This window comes from Pseudoliparis swirei, chromosome 5 (genome assembly GCF_029220125.1).
Source record: "Pseudoliparis swirei isolate HS2019 ecotype Mariana Trench chromosome 5, NWPU_hadal_v1, whole genome shotgun sequence".
Classification (NCBI taxonomy): domain Eukaryota; kingdom Metazoa; phylum Chordata; class Actinopteri; order Perciformes; family Liparidae; genus Pseudoliparis; species Pseudoliparis swirei.
This window is the reverse complement of record NC_079392.1, coordinates 16,212,325-16,230,930: the sequence shown is the minus strand read 5'-3', so window position 1 is coordinate 16,230,930 and position 18,606 is coordinate 16,212,325.

The window sequence follows — 18,606 nt, the reverse complement described above, 5'->3', positions numbered from 1 at the left end:
CTTCCTCACTGTCTTCTTCTTCAGAGGGCTATCGAGTCCAGTGTCATTCTCAGAGAGCCTATGGCACTGTCAACAAGATGATCAATCTGGGACGGACTAAAGTTAGACCAGGAGTCCTCTGTTATATTGAGACGTGGTATCGAATCAAATACAGAAGGAATCGCTTTAAATTTAGCTACAGCACTATCAGTTAGACATCTAGTGTAAAACTTTTGACTAACGGAGTACACTCCGTAGTATAAATTCAAAAGTTATGAGGTTGTGGTCTGACAGAAGAGGATTCTGTGGGAAGACGTTCAAATGCTCAATGTCAACGCCATAAGTAAGAACAAGATCAAGCGTGTGGCCAAAGCTGTGAGTGGGTTTCTGTACTCTCTGACAGAAGCCAATCGAGTCCAACAAGGAGATGAATGCAGCACTAAGGCAATCATTATCAACATCCACATGGATATTAAAATCTCCAACAATAATAACTTTATCGGTTTTAAGAACCAAACTTGATATAAATTCTGAGAATTCAGATATAAACTCTGAATATGGACCTGGTGGCCGGTACAGAATCACAAATCGAATTGGCTGTAGTGTTTTCCAGGTTGGATGTGAAAGACTAAGAACAAGGCTTTCAAATGAGGTGTAGTGTAATTTTGGTTGAGGATTAATTAATAGGCTCGATTCAAAGATGGCTGCTACTCCACCTCCTCGACCGGTGCCTCGAGGAATGTGAGTATTAATATGACTTGGAGGAGTCGATTCATTCAGGCAGACATATTCTTCATGGCTCAGCCAGGTTTCAGTTAGGCAACATAAATCAATGTGATTATCTGATATTAAATCATTCAGTAACACAGCTTTAGATGACAGAGATCGAATATTTAGGAGACCACATTTAATAGACCTATTTTGTTGCACTGTTGAAATAATTGTGTTAACTTGTATAAGGTTATTGTGTACGACTCCTCTTCTGCTTACTTTTGATTTATTTAATTGAAGTGGCCGTGGGACAGACACAGTCTCTACTCTAAAGTCAAGGGTGGGTAACTGCTTGAATGGAAGAGCAGAGAAGGGTGTTAAACTACAACTCTGCTCCCGGTTCCTGATCTGAACCCTGGGTTGTCATAGATTAAGTCCGTGATCAACTTGGTCATATTCGCAGAAATGAGACGCTCCGTCCAACGTGGGATGAATGCCGCCTCCTCATCAGATCAGGTTTTCCCAGAAAGTCTTCCAGTTGTCTACGTAGCCCACATTATTCGCTGGGCACCACCTCGACAGCCAGCGGTTGAAAGACGACATTCGGCTATACAATTCGTCTGTCTGCAAATTTGGGAGAGGGCCAGAGAAAATTACGGTGTCCGACAACGCCTTGGCATAAGCACACACCGATTCCACATTAATTTTAGTGAGTTCCGAGCGGCGGGCTCGGCGCCATTACCACCGCGTGTATTACAATCTGACTGTATCTCCGCTATCCTTAGCCAGCAGCTTCAAACAAGACTCCACGCCGCCCGCTCTGGCCCCCGGGAGGCACACGACTCTGGTCCGTGGCTTCGCTATTTTCACGTTCCTGACTATAGAGCTCCCGATAACCAGGGTGTGCTCCTCAGCGGGTGTGTCGCTGAGCAGGGAAAACTGGTTCGAAACGTGAAGTGGTTGGTGCACAGCGGGCTTCTGTGTAGACTTACGACTCCTGCGAACAGTTACCCAACCATCCGGCTGCACGGTTACCGCCGGGGCACAGCTAACAGCTGACTGTAGCTCCGCGCCGACTACGGGAGAGGGCGGGCTAACTAGCATAGCTGTCTGAGCTTCGATAGCGCGGAGCCGTGCATCTAACCCACTTAGACCTGCCTCCAACCTAGCAAATAAACTACACTTGTTGCATGTATCGTTATCATTAAGGGAGGCAGGGGGATAACTATACATGAGACACACTGAGCAAGAGGGAGCGGGAGGGAGAGAAGAAGAAGTCATGCTCGCTGTTGAGCTGGCAACCAAAGCTTACCGGAAGAGTGAGATGATGCGTCCATCCATCCATTCTCATCCGCTTATTCCGGAGTCGGGTCGCGGGGGCAGCAGACCCAGCAGGTTGACCCAGACTTCCCTCTCGGCCGCGACACTTTCCAGCTCATTCTGGGGGATCCCGAGGCGTTCCCAGGCCAGCCGGGAGATATAATCTCTCCAGCGTGTCCTGGGTCTTCCCCGGGGTCTCCTCCCAGTAGGACGTGCCTGGAAAACCTCTAACGGGAGGCGTCCAGGAGGCAGCCGAATCAGATGCCCGAACCACCTCAGCTGACTCCTTTCGATGCGAAGGAGTAGCGCAGAGGTACTCAACAGGCGGCCCGCGGGCCGCATCCGGCCCGCGGACGCTTATTTTGTGGCCCCCGACATGCCTGTTTATTTGTATTTTTATTTTATTTTAATTTTTTTTAATTTTTTTTTAAAAAAATACATTTTTATTAATCCCCAAGGGGAAATTAGTTCTCTGCATTTAACCCATCCTTAGTTATTAAGGAGCAGTGGGCTGCGGTGAAGCGCCCGGGAAGCAACTGGGGGTTCAGTGCCTTGCTCAAGGACACTTCGACTTGCAACTTGTGAGGATTTGCAGTGCTCTCTCCTTCTGTTCCCCTTTGTTTTGTGTTTGTTATTGTCTATCTGTCTTCCGGGCTGGGCGTGGCTGACCCACTTTTGATTCCCACCAACTCTCTGTTGCTCATCCTCCTGATTACTACTCACCTCCACTTGCATATATACCCGGTTCCTTCATCCAGTATTTACCAGTTCGTCGTTTCACCACGCTGGTAGATCGACTCGGTAAAACGTAGTTAGCAGTACCTTGTACTCTCAGTATCCCTGTCCAGTACCCCCCTGCCTGCTCCTCTGCCTGCCACGTCCAGCCACCATTCCTCCGTCTGGGTTCCTCCGTGCTTCCACGCACACCTGCCCCAGCCTACCAGCTCACGTCAGCTCTGAACCCCGGCATCGGACCTCCGCTCCTCCTCTCCTCCGTGCTTCCGCGCACACCTGTCTTAGCCTGCTAGCTCTAGTCAGCTCTGGATCCCCGGCTTCGGTCCTCCACTTCCACCTCGGAGGAGACTCGCTGCTGGTCCGGGACTTTGTGGATTATTAGTTCCCCTGTCGTCAGTATAACGGGTTTTTGGAGAAATAAACCGGTTTCCCTTCATAAGTTCTGTCTCCTCGCTATAGTGTTCAGTATTGTGGGTTCACTCCTGGAGCTCTCGGAGAGCGTAACAGTACGAACTGGTCCATATGAACCCCTCTGACACTGGATCGGATCCCGCCGCTGTCCAGCACGCCCTGTCTCATCAGGGAGGTCTTCTGGGCCAACATGAGCAGATGATCCGAGCCTTAGTTGATTGCCATCAGTCCATGGCACAACACATCTCGAACCTTGCGGCTCGAGTCACAACCCTGACGTCTTCTGCTGCATTTCCTGCCCCCTCCACTCCAGGCCGGGATTTCCCCATTGCCGACCCTGAGCCTTTCCATGGAGAGGTGGAGAGATGCAGAGGATTTCTTTTTCAATGCAGCAAGGTATTTCGCCAGCGCCCCTTGTCCTTTGCTTCTGATGTGACAAGAATTAACTATGTGTTGAGTTTGCTTCGTGGCAAGGCATTAACTTGGGCTGAAGCATTGAGTTCCACTGTGGACTATGACTCTCTTTCCTTTGGAGATTTTTCTGAACATTTGTCCGATGTTTTTGATCACCCCGACTACTCTGGCTCAGCTGCAAATCGTCTGCTAAATGTGCAACAAGGGACTCGTACAGTGGCCGACTACTCTATCGAGTTTCGCACATTGGCGGCAGAGGCCCGCTGGGACGAGGCGGCGCTAAGGGCAGTGTTTGTTAAAGGGTTGAGGGATCAACTGAAGGATGAGCTGGCTGCACGAGACGAGCCGGCCGACCTTCAATCATTAATCACCTTGGTATCTCGTCTCGACAGCCGTCTGCGAGAGCGCCGTGCGGAGCGAACGCAGCGGTCTTCATTTACTTTGCCAAGCCAGTCAAACTACTCACCCAAGTTTGCCCCCTCTGAATCCAGACCGGCGGGCGTCACTTTGCCACCAAGGTGCCCAAACGCAGGAGCTCGTCAGTGAATTTGGGGTCCTGACGAGTCCACATCCTACTACTATTGTAGCCCCAACCTTGCGCCTGCTTTTCTCATCCCTGCCAGACTTGGTTCTAACTCTCAGTCTTTGCCCCTCTCGGCCCTCATTGACTCTGGAGCAGAGGACAGTTTTGTGGACCTGGAACTAGCCAAACAAGTGGGTCTCCACTTGGAAACATTACCGGACCCTATGACTGCTTATGCCTTAAATGGTCAAAGGATTTCTAAGGTAATACAGCAAACACAACCCGTAACCCTGATTATTTCTGGTAATCAGAGAGAATTAATTCAATTAAAGGTTATTTCTGCCCCAGCTACCCCTTTGGTTCTTGGTTACCCTTGGCTTCGCACCCACAATCCACATATCGATTGGGCTGGAGGTAGAATCATGGAATGGAATCAGTTGTGTCACCTTAACTGTTTGCAGTCTGCGGTGCCTCCCGTCTCTGATCTCCCATGGTCTGCCCCTTGTGTCTCAGCTGTCATAGATGTATCTGGTGTTCCTGAGGTCTACCACAACCTGAGTGGGGTCTTCAGCAAGGATAAGGCTCTCTCTCTCCCTCCTCATCGTCCTTATGATTGTCCCATCGATCTTCTTCCTGGGTCTCCTTTACCTACCAGCAGGCTCTATAACCTGTCCCGGCCTGAGAGAGAGGCTATAGAGAGATATATAAGTGACTCCCTGGCTTCAGGTATCATTCGTCCTTCCTCCTCCCCTCTGGGTGCTGGGTTTTTCTTCGTGGGCAAGAAAGACAAATCACTCCGGCCCTGTATTGACTTTCGTGGGTTAAATAACATCACAGTTAAAAACAAGTACCCACTTCCCCTGATAAACTCCGCTTTTGAGCCTCTTCAAGGTGCCACCATCTTCTCAAAACTCGACCTCAGAAATGCTTACCACCTGGTTCGTATCCGCCAAGGAGATGAGTGGAAAACTGCCTTTAACACCCCACTTGGTCACTTTGAATATCTAGTCATGCCTTTTGGACTCACTAACGCCCCAGCTGTTTTTCAGGCCCTAGTTAATGATGTCTTGCGAGATTTTCTCAATCAGTTTGTTTTTGTGTACCTTGACGACATTTTGATCTTTTCCAAGAGCCTGGAGGAACATCAGAACCACGTCAGCCAGGTTCTTCAGAGGCTGCTTGAGAACAAACTGTACGTCAAATCTGAGAAGTGTGAGTTTCACCAGGAACGGATAGGCTTCCTGGGATACATCATCAAGCAAGGCAGGTTGGAGGCAGATCCTGGAAAGATTAGAGCTGTTACTGAGTGGCCAGTCCCCACTACTCGGAGAGAGTTGCAGAGGTTTCTGGGTTTCGCAAACTTCTATCGCTGGTTCATTAAGAACTATAGCAAGGTTGCAGCTCCACTCTCCAGTCTCACTTCAACCAAAGTCAAGTTCTCCTGGACCACTGATGCTAACGATGCTTTTCTGAGACTAAAATCACTGTTCACTTTGGCCCCCATTCTCATCCAGCCAGACTCAAGCAAGCAGTTTGTGGTTGAGGTAGATGCATCAGACATCGGGGTTGGCGCTGTTCTGTCCCAGACAGCAGGGCCAAACAATAAACTTCATCCTTGTGCTTTCTTCTCACGCCGTCTTTCCCCAGCTGAGAGAAACTATGATGTGGGCGACCGGGAGCTGCTGGCGGTGAAGATGGCGTTGGAGTAGTGGCGACACTGGCTCGAGGGCAGCGAACTGCCATTCCTAGTTTGGACGGACTACAAGAACCTCGAATACATCCAGTCAGCTAAACGGCTAAACTCCCGACAAGCCAGATGGGCTCTCTTCTTTGGTCGTTTCAACTTCTCTCTAACCTATCGCCCTGGTTCCAAGAATACCAAGCCTGATGCCCTGTCCAGGGCGTTCACTTCTGTGGGACCAGTTACCTCTTTGGACTCTATTCTCCCTCAGAGTTGTGTTGTGGGTGCCCTCACTTGGGAGATCAGTAACTCGATCCGAGAGGCGCTTTTGGAGCAACCTGACCCTGGTAGCGGTCCGCCTAATCGTCAGTTTGTCCCCAACTCTGTCCGTTCCCAAGTTCTTCAGTGGGTCCACAGCTCCCGTTTCGCCAATCACCCAGGTGCCAACCGCACACTCTCCCTTCTCCGGAGACATTTTTGGTGGCCAACAATGGACAAGGACACTAAGGAGTACGTTGCTGCCTGTACTACATGTGCCAGGAACAAGGCCTCTCATCAGAGACCTGCAGGATTGCTTCAGCCCCTTCCAATCCCTAGTCGACCCTGGTCACACATAGCACTGGACTTTGTCACCGGCCTACCGCCCTCACAAGGAAACAATACTGTTCTAACCATTATTGACCGTTTCTCCAAATGTGCCCATTTTGTAGCTCTGCCGAAGCTCCCCTCAGCCCTGGAGACCTCCCAACTTCTCACCCAGCATGTTTTCCGCCTGCATGGAATCCCGGCTGACATCGTCTCCGACCGTGGCCCTCAGTTCATCTCTCAGGTCTGGAAGAATTTCTGTCATGCACTGGGTGCGTCTGTCAGTTTAACCTCTGGTTATCATCCCCAGTCAAATGGTCAAACTGAAAGGGCCAATCAAGACCTGGAATCTACTCTCCGCTGTGTTGCCAATCGCAATCAATCTACCTGGAGCTCCCTGCTACCCTGGGTTGAGTATTCCTTCAATTCACTCACGTCCTCCGCTACTGGTCTCTCACCTTTCGAAGCCTCCTTGGGGTACCAACCTCCCCTGTTTCCTGAGGAGGAGAGTGAATTGGCAGTTCCGTCCGTCCAGCAACACATTCGACGGTGCCGTAAGATTTGGAGGGACACCCGCTCTGAACTCCTCCGGACGTCTGCCAGAAATCAACGGTCAGCCAACCTTCACAGACATGCCGCTCCCCCTTACACCCCTGGACAATCAGTTTGGTTGTCTTCCAGAAACATCTCCCCCCTCACCGAGTCTAAAAGCGGTCTCCTCGGTTTCTTGGCCCTTCCTCATTGAGCGAATCATTAACCCCTCTGCTGTCCGCTTGAAGCTCCCCAGAACCATGAAGATTCATCCCACGTTTCATGTGTCCCAGATCAAGCCAGTCCACACCAGTGACCTGTGCCCTCCGACCGTTCCCCCTCCTCCCCGGGTCATTGATGATCATCCTGCCTACACTGCGGCCGGCTCATGGATGTCAGGCGCCGGGCAGGGGCTTTCAATACCTGGTTGATTGGGAGGGTTACAACCTGGAGGAACGTTGCTGGGTGCCTCGGTCACGCATCTTGGACCCGGTCATGTTGAGGGAGTTCCACAGGGCAAACCCTGACAAGCCTGGTGGTCGCCAGGAGGCTCCCATTGAAGGGGGGGTACTGTGAGGATTTGCAGTGCTCTCTCCTTCTGTTCCCCTTTGTTTTGTGTTTGTTATTGTCTATCTGTCTTCCGGGCTGGGCGTGGCTGACCCACTTTTGATTCCCACCAACTCTCCTCCTCAGCTGTTGCTCATCCTCCTGATTACTACTCACCTCCACCTGCATATATACCCGGTTCCTTCATCCAGTATTTACCAGTTCGTCGTTTCACCACGCTGGTAAATCGACTCGGTAAAACGTAGTTAGCAGTACCTTGTACTCTCAGTATCCCTGTCCAGTACCCCCCTGCCTGCTCCTCTGCCTGCCACGTCCAGCCACCATTCCTCCGTCTGGGTTCCTCCGTGCCTCCACGCACACCTGCCCCAGCCTACCAGCTCACGTCAGCTCTGGATCCCCGGCTTCGGTCCTCCACTTCCACCTCGGAGGAGACTCGCTGCTGGTCCGGGACTTTGTGGATTATTAGTTCCCCTGTCGTCAGTATAACGGGTTTTTGGAGAAATAAACCGGTTTCCCTTCATAAGTTCTGTCTCCTCGCTATAGTGTTCAGTATTGTGGGTTCACTCCTGGAGCTCTCGGAGAGCGTAACACAACTAATGGGGAGAGCGGGGATCGAACCGACAACCTTGCGGTTGAAGGACGGCCCTCTTACCCCACTGAGCTACAGCCGCCCCAAAATAAATGCATAATAATTATAATTAGCCAACCAAAATCGTGTGAAAATTATTGTAGTGCGCCTTTAATTTAAGTTCCTGCCTTTTTATCGCGCCAGCTCATCTGTTAAAATATTTTGCACCTTAATTAATGATGGCGACAAAGAAAAGGAAAGTGGATGACGAAAACAGGGTTTTCAACTCTGCATGGAAAAGTGAATTTGCTTTTTCGGAGATACACGGGAAACCAATGTGTCTCCTCTATCAAAAAACAATATCTGTCTCAAAGCGAGCGAATTTACAACGCCATCACGAACAGCTTCACCCGGAGTTTAAAGATGCCTATCCACCTGGCAGCGACCTGAGGAGAAACAAAATACAAATGTTGCTCAGTGGGTTTCAAGCCCAGCAATCCATGTTCCGCAGCGTTGTTAAAAGCAGCGACAACGTTACAGAGGCCTCGCTCAACATCGCCTGGAATATTGCGAAAGCCAAGAAGCCAGCTACAGAGGGAGAATTTCTTAAAAATACATTTGCGGACTGTGCGCAATCACTGTTTTCGGAATTTAACAACAAGGACGACATCATCAGACAAATCTCAAAGCTGCAGTTGTCTGATTCTACCGTGACCAGGAGAGTGGAAGTCATTTCAGACGATCTTTTATCAAAGTTGCTAAAAGACATTGAAAGTGCCGAGTACTTTAGTCTAGCATTTGATGAATCCACCGACCACACAGACATCGCGCAGCTTATAGTCTGGGTGCACATTCTCAAAGGGAACACATTTGCCGAGGAAATGCTGGCTTTGCTACCGCTAACAGGGCAAACACGGGGAGAGGATATGTATTCTGCAATGATGAGCTTTTTTCACGGACCAGGCAAAAACATCAACTTAAAAAAGCTGGTTTCTCTGACTACTGATGGGGCTCCTTCCATGGTAGGAAAGGAGAAAGGATTAATTGCTTTGCTCAGAAAAGATCCTGAAACGCCGGACTTCTTCTCATATCACTGCATTTTGCATCAAGAGCAATTGTGCAGCAAGCTGAGAGGTGGAGAGCTCAAAGTGACAATGGACTCTGTGACACGAACAGTCAATTTTATTCTTGCACACCCATTGAAACACAGACAGTTCCGTTCCTTGGTCCAAGAGTTTGAAAGTGCATACACTGACTTGGCGATGCATGCGGAGGTCAGGTGGCTTAGTCGCGGAAAGGTCCTCGATCACTTCATGGAGCTGCTACCAGCTGTGCGCATATTTTTGGAAGAGAGGGGCCGACGTGATTTACTGGCACCCCTGGAAGATGACACATTCATGCACAACACCGCTTTTCTGACTGATATAACGCGTCACTTGAATTCACTCAATCTTAAGCTTCAAGGAAAACAAAAGGTTCTGCCGATGATGATGAATGATATGGCTGCATTTGAAACCAAACTGAGCCTGTTTGCGCAGCAGCTTGAGGTAGGAAATTTCACACACTTTCCTGTTCTACAGGCCCAAGTGTCACAACCAGGTTCATTTTCACCCATCCCTTACTGCGCCTACCTCATGGAATTGACAGAGGAGTTTTCCTTCCGGTTCGCGGACGTTAAATCCTTGGAACCCGTGCTGGCATTCACAGAGAATCCCTTTGCTTGTGACGTACAGGCTACTTCAGTCTCAGTCACATCTGGGCAATTTGGAGTCGAAAGGGCTGCGTTTGAGGAACAACTCATAGAGCTGCAGCACAACAACATCCTCAAAGAAAGACACAAGGAGGAGAGCATTGACACATTCTGGATATCCTGTGTTCTGAGGAACACATACCCTGCATTAATCCTGTGTGCTCAGAAAATCCTGACCTGCTTTGGATCTACTTATGTGTGAAAGCTCCTTCTCTGCCATGGGAATAATAAAATCAAAGCAGCGTTCCCGTCTAACTGACAGACATTTGGCAGACTATCTCAGAGCAGCTACAACTGAGCAACAACCGGATCTGAAAGGACTTGTGAAAAGAATGCACACTCAGAGCTCTCACTAGGAATAAGTAAACAGTTGTTTGTTATATTGTTATTGTTATTAATATTTGTGAAATGCAGACTCAGAGCTCTCAATAGGAAAAGTAGCAATTGCAAACTTTATCAATGTCATCAATGCAAAGCTATTCACTCCAGTGTTAATAAAACATCAGCTTGACCAACACTTGTCATCCTTGGAAAAGCAGTCGCTACACTACATTTGTTACCGAAATTGAGAATATTTGTTAAATATTCCATGATGCTTTGGAATGCATTAAAAATGACTAGCAAGACAGCATATTAAACAGCAGTAGTAAATACAGTGAATAAAATGGTACAAATATATGTTAATAATAATGTGTGGCCCTTTGCACCTGTTGTGGTTTAAATGTGGCCCTCTTGGCCTCCGAAGTTGAGTACCCCTGCGGCTCGACTCTAAGCTCCCTCCTGATGTCCGAGCTCCTTACCCGATCTCTAAGGCTGAGCCCGGCCACCCTACGGAGGAAACTCATTTCGGCCGCTTGTATTCGCGACCTCGTTCTTTCGGTCACGACCCAAAGTTCATGACCATAGGTGAGGATTGGAACGTAGACCGACCAGTAAATTGAGAGCTTCGCCTTTCGGCTCAGCTCTCTTCACCAAGACAGACCGGTACAGCGCCTGTTTTACTGCTGCAGCTGCACCGATCCGCCTGTCGATCTCCCGCTCCATCTTACCCTCACTCGTGAACAAGACCCCGAGATACTTGAACTCCTTCGCTTGGGGCAGGCACTCTGTCCCCACCTGGAGGGAGCAATCCACCGGTTTCCGGCAGAGCACCATGGCCTCAGATTTGGCGGTGCTGACTCTCATCCCTGCCGCTTCACACTCGGCAGCAAAATGCCCCAGTGAGTGCCGGAGGTCATGGTCTGAGGATGCTTACAGGACCACATCATCTGAAGAGAGACGATCCCAAGACCCCCAAACCTGACCTGCTCCACCCCCAGGCTGCGCCTAGATATCCTGTCCATGAAAATCACAAACAGGACCGGTGATAAAGGGCAGCCCTGGCGGAGACCAACACCCACCGGGAACGTGTCTGACTTACTGCCGAGGATGCGAACACAGCTCCTACTGCAGGCGTACAGAGACCGGATAGCCCGTAGCAACGGGTCCGGAACCCCATACCCCCGCAGCACCCCCCCACAACAATTCCCGAGGGACCCGGTCGAAAGCTTTCTCCAAGTCTACAAAACACATGAAGACTGGTTGGGCATACTCCCAGGACCCTCGAGGACCCTTGCAGGGTGAAGAGCTGGTCCACAGTTCCACGACCGGGACGGAATCCGCACTGCTGGTCTTGAATCCGAGGTTCGACCAGCGGTCGGAGCCTCCTTTCCAGTACCCTGGCATAAACTTTCCCAGGAGGCTGAGAAGTGTGATTCCACGATAGTTCGAGCACACCTCCGGTCCCCTTTTGAAAATGGGAACCACCACCCGGTCTGCCAGTCCAAGGGTACTGTTCCTGACCCCCATGCGACATTGAAGAGGCGTGTCAGCCAAGACAGCCCAACAATGTCCAGCGCCTTCAGCATCTCAGGGCGGATCTCATCCACCCCCGGCGCCTTGCCACCAAGGAGCTTTTTAACAACCTTAGCGGCCTCTGCCAGGGATATTGGTGCGACCCCCCACAAGTCTACAGGCACTGCCCCCTCTAGAGGGGACATGTTGGCCGGATTTAGGAGTTCCTCAAAGTATTCTTTCCACCGTCCGACGATGTCCCCTGTCCGGGTCAGCAGCTCCCCCCCCATGCTGAGTGCTGAGAACAGCCTGGGGTAGACCCTGCTTTCCCTTCCTGAGCCGTCGGACGGTTTGCCAGAACCTCTTTGAGGCCGACCGAAAGTCCTTCTCCATGGCCTCCCCGAACTCCTCCCATGCCCGAGTTTTTGCTTCCGCGACCACCGCAGCTGCAGCCCTTCTGGCCTGCCGGTACCTGTCAGCTGCTTCAGGAGACCCCTGGGCCAGCCAGGCCCGGTAGGCCTCCTTCTTCAGCTTGACGGCTTCCCTGACCGCCGGTGTCCACCACCGGGTTCTTGGGTTGCCGCCGCGACAGGCACCGATGACCTTCCGACCACAGCTCCTGTCGGCCGCTTCCACAATAGAGGCTTTGAACATGGTCCACTCGGATTGCATGTCCCCAACCTTCCTCGGGATGTGTGAGAAGTTCATCCGGAGGTGGGAGTTGAAGACCTCCCGGACAGGGTCCTCGACCAGACGTTCCCAGTTCACCCGCACTACACGCTTTGGGCTTGCCAGGTCTCTCTGGCCGACTCCCTGCCATCTGATCCAACTCACCACCAGGTGGTGATCAGTTGACAGCTCTGCTCCTCTCTTCACCCGAGTGTCCAAGACATACGGCCGCAGATCAGATGATACGATTATAAAGTCGATCATCGATCTCCGGCCTAAGGTGTTCTGGTACCAAGTACACTTATGAACCACCTTATGTTCGAACATGGTGTTCGTTATAGACAAGCAGTGGCTAGCAAAGAAGTCCAATAACAGAACACCGCTCGGGTTCAGATCGGGCAAGCCGTTCCTCCCAATCACTCCCCGCCAGGTTTCTCTGTCATTGCCCACGTGAGCGTTGAAGTCTCCCAGGAGAACTATGGAGTCGGCAGGCGGTGCCCTCTCCAGGACCCCTCCCACCGACTCCAAGAAGGCCGGATACTCTGAACTGCGGTTTGGTGCATAAGCACAAACCACAGTCAGAGCTTTACTCCCCGCAACCCGTAGGCGCAGGGAGGCGACCCTCTCGTTCTCCGGGGCAAACTCCAACATGGCAGCGCTCAGCCGGGGGCGGGGGGGCTGTATACAATTTATTTAATTATATTTATTCATTATATATTTAAGCATGTTATAGCATTCTGTAATGATTTGTTCTATTATATTATTTAAATGCTATGCATCGTTGTAATACTCTAACTGAAACAGTAGAGGGTTATGGTCAGGGGTGCACATAACTTTTACAGTGAGTTACTCAGGTGAGTTCTGGGAGATGGTGTTTGGTACTCACTTCATATGTCCATTTGTGACGTCCACCTACGGGGGTGGGGGGGAGCTGCTACTGAGAGTGTGCTCACCTGTGCATCACAGCTGAGCGATGCGCGCGCCAGCATCAGAGCTCTGCCACACGCGAGCCGAGAAGAGTTGTTGACGATCAATATCAGATCGGTCAAGTACGCAAAGGCGCGAAGTAACACAAGTGGCATTACGCATTGTTGATTATTTTCACCCATGCGTACCTGCGTACCAGTTATGTGCACCCCTGGTTATGGTGGTATATTTACTTGGGCTGTGAAACGATTACAAATTGTAATCAAATTAATCACAGGTTTCTGTGGATTACTCATGATTAATCACATATTACCGATATTCTCGGTATATTTTTGTGAGAACATAAAGATTTATGACAAAAGACGGGTATATACATTTATACACAGGGGTGCACATAACTTTTTCAGTGAGTTACTCACTCAGGTGAGTACCGGGAGATGGTGTTTGGTACTCACTCCATATGTAGCGTCAGCTTTTGGCGAGACCGAGAGCCGAGGTATATTCTGCGCATGCGTTAAATGCGTTAAAAACAACAACTAATTAATCCTGTAATTTAATCATAACGCGTTCACTCGTTATTTTTCACAGCACTAATATTTACCCATAGTGTTGAGGATATTTCAAAAATCCCATTTTCAAAATAAAACAACTTCCAAATAATGAATTCTTTTAGCACAATACAATGTAATGAAGGAACATGTAATTCAGTGCAACAGTATGGCTCTTTGATGGCTCCAAAAATGACAATCTAAATGAAAATATGAAAATAACCCAGTTTTAAAAGAGTGAAACAACCTATCAATGATTAGTTATCATATTTCAGTTGTAATGTTGGGTTATTGTTATGGTAAATTCAATGTTAAACATATATTTATTTTATGTTATAATGCAGTGGTCATATTGTTTTGGGAAACTTTAAAGTCACATTGAGATAAACTGAATTGAACTGAGTTTAATTTAATTAAAGTGTGTTGGGAGGTCAACCAGATCATATTCCCAAACTGGTAAAGAAAATAAAGAAAGAAAGACATGTACACTTTTATTAATCCCTGTGGGGGAATTCTTCTCTACATTTGACCCTTCGTCATTAAGGAGTAGTGGGCTACAGTGAAGCACCCGGGGAGCAACTGAACAAGTTCAGTGTCTTGCTTAAGGACACTATGGGGAGAGTTTACGGGACACATACTCATTCCCATGAGCTACAGCCGACCCCCACAAACAAAGTACCTGCATTTGTGAGTGTATTTGTGTGTGTTTGTGTGTGTTTGTGTGTGGCGGGGGGAGTAACATTACACCATTTTTCACATTTCCAATCCTTCGTCTCCAGGGTTCAAACTGAACAGAGATTTAATGAACTTCACGCTGAGGAGCAGTGGATGTCTAGTTTTACATGAAAGCTCTTCTTCTCTTGAGATGTACAATTAACCAATTGTGTAATAACGAGACAACATTTGTTTTTTTCACTTAATTATGTTTCTATGTTAATTTTCTCACGATAGGTCATCAATCTATTATTTCTGTAGATATGTCTTGCCCTCCTCATCAGGTGGTAAAGGTCCTTGTTGGTCCTTGCTCTCCAGTCTCCTATGAATCACGATCCTATTGGACAAATATTCAGGACACACACAGGTCATTGCACTCATATTTGCCCTACTTCTGATGCCCTTGTTTGGACAACACCCATCATCAAACTCAACCTTAATTTTGATCTCAACTACACCTGCACAATTTTGTGATGACATTTTGTATTGTTGTGACGCAGTTGTGGTAACATCATTTGTCCATGATTCATGAAAGCATACTTACATTTCTGCAAATGGATCCCCATGCAGCAATTCCACAGACTGGCCCTTTAACTCAAGATCTATATACACCCAGAGAACTGACTGAAGGAAACAGCTGAAAAGAATAAATAATGTAGCAAATAAGAAAAACAGCAATCGCAACCACTGAGGGTCACATGTCACCCAGGCACATGCGTACACATCTGTGTGCTCACACAAACACACTCACATATCTGTCATGTCTCGTCGGTTGTGTTAAATTTTAAGTTTAAGTCCTGTTTTCCATGTCCGCTTTTATTTTGTAGTCACTGTTCTCTCTCATTTCAGAAACTTTATTTCCTGCCCCGGTGTTTCCTCGTTAGTGTGATTGTCTGCTCCACCCCTGATTGTGTCCACCTGTTTCCCATTTCCTCATGTATTTTAAGCCTGTGTCTACCTGTGTCTTGCGTCAGATCGTCTTGTATCTTGTCTATAGTCTTTTGTCCTGGATTACTTTCAAGCATAGTTGTGATTTTGTTTTGTATTTTGTTCAAGTCTTTTTCCAGCATAGCTGTGATTTTCTGTTTTTTATAAACCCTTTTGATTGCCCTGAACTTTGGAGTCGTGCTTTTGGGTCCTGTTTTTTGAGTCGTGACAATATCCTGATTAAAGCAGCTTCAGGGCTATCATTACCAACACATGTATGATGCTTCTCTCAGTGCTGCGATACAAATCATGGTGCTGCTTTTCATAAGGTCTCTTTAATGGATCCCAAATGCATTTGTCAAATTGATGGGAGGAGAGGAGGGAAATATATTTGGGCTGTCAGCGTTAATCTATGCGATTAATTTGGCCGCGATTAACGCACTAAAATATTTTAACGCAATTAACGCAACTTTGTTTACTTCCGGTGTGCGTTGAAGTTGTTGCACTCCTCTGAGTGTCAAGCCGCGGCAGTCTGCCTCCTTCCTCCCGTCTGCTCCTCGATATTCACAGAGAAACAGAGGGCGACGTGTCGGTGACGCGGGGCGGAAGGTGCAGGGGACTTTTTTTCTTCTCCGCCCCGATGCGCGTGCAGACACGCCGGCATGGAGCTCTGCGGCGCGAGACAGAGAGCCGAGACAGAATGACATGCTGCTGTGTAGAGACGATCAACAACAGACGTTTAGTTTAATAAAAGAACCTTACATTACTTCTGCTGTAATCTGGCGCTATAGATACAATTTCAGGGGGGCGGGGCCTCACCCTGATAGAATGGTGGGGGAAACACTGGGATGTGTCATATGCAAAAGCCTTTAAAAGGTGAATTTACATTTTTTTGTAAAATCGAGAAAATGAGCCCAGCCTCCAGAGGGTTAATGTGACATATTTGTCAGTTTACCAAGGCCACTTGTTCTGCTGTTGTTCAATGTTAAAGATGACGGGACCAATGGTGTCTCAAATGCACCTTTTTTTTTACTAATCTGGATGTTTCACTGAAGAAACAATTCATCATCCACGATATTAAATACCTCGCTGGCACTTTATAGGTAGGAGCCTCTTTGAAAACACAGCTCTTTGTCTTTAAAAAAGAATACAATTAAACAAGTGTCTAAAATACACGCTGTCTTAAGTGATTACTCGTTCATTTCGAAGATTTAGTCTTTAGAAGAAAAAAATAAATTTCATCGCGATTAATGAATTTCAAAATGTGCGATTAATTAGTTAAATTTTTTTAATCGATTGACAGCCCTAAAATATATACAAAGTGGTGTTTGATCAGTGTATGTGCAAAAGTGCATGTACGTATAATGTGTGTATGAACACCAGGTCATATTTCATGTAATGCATGCTAACCATTTGCTATGTCTTAATTTGTCAGCAGCAGTCATGAGCAGATTTTCTCCATCAAGATATGGTAGGCTGAAACTAATTGTTTCTTTCCACTCTGTGTATTTCTTACCTTTACCCGACATCCTTAAAAAAAGATTAGGTCTCTCTAGATAAGGCAGTTTTAAAGTCTTAATAATTTACTAGGAGTTGGAAGTGTTTACAAATGAAAAGCTTCACATCTTGTGACAAGCAGCTCAGTGTCAGGCTATGTTGTCACACATGGCAGTGTGTGCTGTTGCATAGTACGTCATTCAGTTCCATTTTCTTTGAAGTACAATTACATGCTTCATCTCAGGAACTGACACACAACACGGTGTCAAAAGAATGCAAAGCTGCCTCGTACTAACAAAAACTCAAATGATAAACGTGACAAAATGCCCTGGAAGGCATTACTGAACAGCATCTGAACACCTATATTATTAGTTGGTATGTAATAGTGTATTGCACTATTGATCTAATTACTTAATTCATTTAAAAGATGACTGAGTGCGTCAAGGCTGCATTTAGCAAGTAAAAAAGGTTTCATGTAGCCTGAAGAAATTAATAATTAAAAAGCAGAAAAACCAAAACTCTAAAGTGATCAGTGAAATGTAAACAATGTTGAGTCAATCCAGAGTTACAAAAGCGCAGGAAATCTGGTCAGATCTCTCACTAGCGTCTCTAATCTATTAGGCTTCTAAATTCTAAAGCATATGGCAGGGTCAGCCTGATCTCACAGAACTATATGAAATGGCCACAAGCTCTTCTCAGAGCATTACGTGGTGGTGTCATATATACAGGACTGTCTCAGAAAATTAGAATATTGTGATAAAGTTCTTTATTTTCTGTAATGCAATTAAAAAAACAAAAATGTCATGCATTCTGGATTCATTACAAATCAACTGAAATATTGCAAGCCTTTTATTCTTTTAATATTGCTGATTATGGCTTACAGCTTAAGAAAACTCTAAAATCCTATCTCATAAAATTTTAATATTTCCTCAGACCAAGTAAAAAAAAAGATTTATAACAGCTGAGTGTTTGTCAAGGCTCAGGAAACCCTTGCAGGTGTTTCGAGTTAATTAGACAATTCAAGTGATTTGTTTAATACCCTACTAGTATACTTTTTCATGATATTCTAATATTTAGAGATAGGATATTTGAGTTTTCTTAAGCTGTAAGCCATAATCAGCAATATTAAAAGAATAAAAGGCTTGCAATATTTCAGTTGATTTGTAATGAATCCAGAATGCATGACATTTTTGTTTTTTGAATTGCATTACAGAAAATAAAGAACTTCATCACAATATTCTAATTTTCTGAGACAGTCCTGTATATACCGTGTTAAAATTGCATGCTGCCAACAAGTCAATTAGGATCCTTCACAGCAGTGGACATACATATTCACAGGTGCTATAGAAATATGTTTTGATAAAATCCCTCGTCGGGAGTAATTGGGGAAGGATGAGTGGGTAACAATCTTTGCTCCTCTTTTATGGAAATAGCTTCCACTTTCAGTCCGGGAGGCAGCCACAGTCATCACATTTAGAAGTAGACGTAAGACTTCCTCTTCAACAGCGCTTATTGTTAGGTTGCTGCTATGGGCCTATAGGCTGCTGGGGGACTGTTTAAGATACACTGAGCACCTCTCTCCTCTTATCTCTCCCCTTTACGTCTCTTCATTGCACATAATTAAGTCTACTTCTCTACTACTGGAGTCTTTGTGCCTTCTCGCCTCACAGGGTCCATTGGACCTGACTGTGTCTGAACTGGTCCTGGTTCCTGCAT